At 48.8% G+C, this 3,362-nt stretch overlaps 1 pseudogene; it reads right to left on the reverse strand.

Annotated features, from left to right (window-relative positions):
* Positions 1 to 1,046: 1,046 nt before the first annotated feature.
* LOC101348678 (peptidyl-prolyl cis-trans isomerase-like 2 pseudogene) lies at positions 1,047 to 2,552 on the reverse strand (annotated as a pseudogene).
* Positions 2,553 to 3,362: the final 810 nt, after the last annotated feature.

Consider the following 3,362-nt stretch of genomic DNA (forward strand, 5'->3'; position numbering starts at 1 on the left):
AGCTGGTGATAGGAAGCCCAAGGTTGAGTAAGGATATTGTTGATGTGTTGTGAGATTGTTAACCATTGTCATAGGGCAACATTTGTAGTAACCATTAAATGAGAAACTATTTTGTTCTGTAAGCCTTCATCTTATGTGAGAATAACAGCACAATTGGAAGAGCATAGTCAGTGTCACTGAACTGTGCATGTAGAAATTTTTGAAATGGTGTATCTTTGGCTATATGTATTTTCACCAAAAAAAAGGTTGAGAAGTTAGAGAAACTATATGTTCTGTAAGCCTTCACCTGAAGTACAATAAAAAAAAAATTTTTTAGGAGTACTAAAAGTAGTTGATTTAACTGATGGAATGGCATTCCTAAAAGCCAGAAACAGCTAGAAAGGATTAAGGAATAATAGACACATTAGACTGGCCAAATAACCAAGAGTTAATTTTAAATGTGTGTGTGTGGTTTTTTATTTTATGTTTTGCATGAAGGGAGGACTGACGGGAGGGGCGGTGGTCCCTGCTGGGAGCGAGGTCTCAGCCTGCAGGGGTGGAAGCGGGTTCTGACAGGCAGGCCAAGGGTTTCATCCAGGTTCTCAACTGCACTGCCATTCGGAGCCCGGAGGGCTCCTAACCAAGAAGCATTTATTAATAGGTTTCTGCAAAGTATTGGCAATTCAAGGATGAATAAGATATTGTCCCAGTTTTCAAGGAATTTATAATCTACGGCCAGCCCGAGAGCTCGGACTCTGAATTCTGAGGTCTGAGAATCTGTATTTCTAACAAGTTCCTAGGTGATACCGCTGTCTCGGGAACTGATTGGGTAGATAGGCCGGCCCTGAGATGACAACCGGATGAGGGTAAGAAAACCAGCCGGCGCCCTCGCTCGGTGAGGATCTGTGCCGGCGAAGGAAGACGGCCATCACTCTGCACGGGATGTGGAGAGGCGAGGCTGGGCTCTGGGGGCCTGAGCAGCTCTCAGCAGACAGGATCCGGGCAACAGACAAAAGCTTTTTTGAGTCTCCACGGGAAGGTATCCTTCATAATACAGGAGCTCTGGGTCAGCTACTAGGAGATGAAGTCACCAAAGCTTCAGCTGGGCCTCTTCTTGGCTGCAGGGGCGACTGTGCTGGTGGACGGCTCTTCCTCAGCTGCCCGCTTCGTAGCCGCTGGGCTGATGTACTTGCCCACCCCCTGGTAGTACGCTTGGGGTCCTGGGCTCCCCAGCTGGGGCTGGCTCATCTTCACGGTGGTCCCCAGGGCCTCCTCTTTCAGCTGCGTCTTCTTCTGCTCCTCGGCCATCGGAGCGTCAGCCTCCTCATAGGGGTCCACAAACACTGTGGTGGACTCGATGCGGATCTCTTCCTTAGGGCGGTCAGTTTTGGGGTCACTCTCCAGGTTATCCATGGCTGTCAGTGTGTTGCAGCCCCCGACAACCCGCCCGAAGATGGTGTGCTTCTTGTCCCGGAAGGCTCAGGAGCGGAAGGTGATGAAGAACTGAGACTTGTTGCTGTTGGGCCCCGAGTTGGCCACGCTGAGGACGCCCCCGCCTGTGTGCTAGAGGCGTTCCCCAGAATGACTCTCCACCCATGCCGGTGCCAGTGGGGTCGCCCCCTTGGATCACAAAGTTCCTGATGGACCTGTGGAAGATGGCGCCGTCGTAGTAGTGCTTCTTGCAGAGCTTAATGAAGTTCTCACAGGTCTTTGGCGTCAGGTCGCAGTGCAGCTGCGGGTTGAGGTAGCTCCTGTTGGTGTGGAGCCGCACGTAGCCCTTCTTCAGAAATTCCTAACGCAGGACGTCTTCATCGATGGCAGCTGTTTCGCACATAGTCTCTGGAACCATGGTGGTGGTGAAGGAAGCACTGACCTTCCCTGTGGAGTAGTGGGCAGCGTTCAGCTTGTCCACTTTCTTCTTCTGGTGGCCCCCAGAACCCCTCTGAACCCCTTGTAGAGCTCCTGCAGGATCTCCCGCGTCTCTGCGTTTGTGTTTTTCAGATAGTGAGATGAGTCCTGTTTGGCCTTTTCTTCATCTGGGTCTGTCATTTTCATGTTGTTCTTCACATGAAAGAAGTTGGAGATGTTAAATTTGTCTAAATTGGTGGGATCCTGCAGAGCGATGATGTCCTGCCGGGAGAAGGGCTTATCGGTCAGCAGGTCCCGGAAGTTCCTGGTTTTGATATTCATCTGCTCCAGTGCCTCGTAGGCATAGACGTTGCCAGTCGTTCTGATGGCCACAATGTGGGTGTTGTTAGTAAACACGGTGAACAGCATAGGGCAGTGGTATTTATCTTCACTGTTCTTTGCAAAATTTAGCTTAATCAGGGACCTCCCCTCTAGTTTTTCTCCGTTGCTGGGGTTGGTCCTGTACTTCTTAAGCCAAGGAAGGATGCTCATCAAGTCAAAAATGACACGTTCAGTGGTGCACACCGGGTAGATGAAGGGCTGTAGAGAGAGAATGCAGTGGTCAAAAGGTAAATAACAAAAATTTGTTTTTGGGATATCTGGCCTCTTGCCACCATAGAAGTGAGTGTATACGTCTTGTCCTTTGGGTGCTGTCGCTTCCCCATGGTGGCGATGGACGGTGGCAGTGACTAGACAAGAGACAACAGACAGTTCAACCTCAGCACCTCAGCGGAGATTCTTGACCACTTCCGCCCAGCCCCAGAAGCGAGCACTTAGCATGCGGGAAAGTGTGCATATATTTTAAGCAAAGCAAAGGCAGGATTTAAAACAGATCAAGATTGCTTGAAAACAACAACAACACTGCTCTAGACTATTGTTGTTAGTTGCCATTGAGTCAGCTTCAACTCATGGTGATTGTCTTAGGCTGGGTTCTCTAGAGGAGCAAAACCAGTGAAACATGTATTTTAATGATATAGACAGAGATTTAATTCAAGGAAATGGCTCACACTTGTGGAGTCTGGCAAGTCCCAAATTCGTGGGTCAGTTGCTAGACTGGAGGCTTCTCCTGACTCACTAGTTGCAGGGGCTGACAAATTCCAAAATTGACAGGTCAGACAGCAGGCTGCTTGCTTACAAGGCTGCAGGAGCTGAGGAATCCCAAAATCTCTAGGTCAGACAGCAGGCTGCTGGCTCATAGAACCAGAGGTCAGATGATGAAGAGTCCCATACAGGATCCAGAGAGAGCACCCTTGCTGGAACAACTATTTATATACTGTAGGCAGGCCACACCCTCAAGGAAACTCCTTTTACAACTGATTGGCTGCTCATAGCAGGTCTCATCATGGAGGTGATTATATTAAATCTCATCATGGAGGTGATTTTATTATGCCAGATCTCATCATGGAGGTGATTACATTATGTTACATTATGGAAAAGTAATCAATCCAATGTTTGCCAAACCAATGAGAGTCATA

Source organism: Trichechus manatus, unplaced genomic scaffold (genome assembly GCF_000243295.1).
Source record: "Trichechus manatus latirostris isolate Lorelei unplaced genomic scaffold, TriManLat1.0 scaffold00034, whole genome shotgun sequence".
Lineage (NCBI taxonomy): Eukaryota > Metazoa > Chordata > Mammalia > Sirenia > Trichechidae > Trichechus > Trichechus manatus.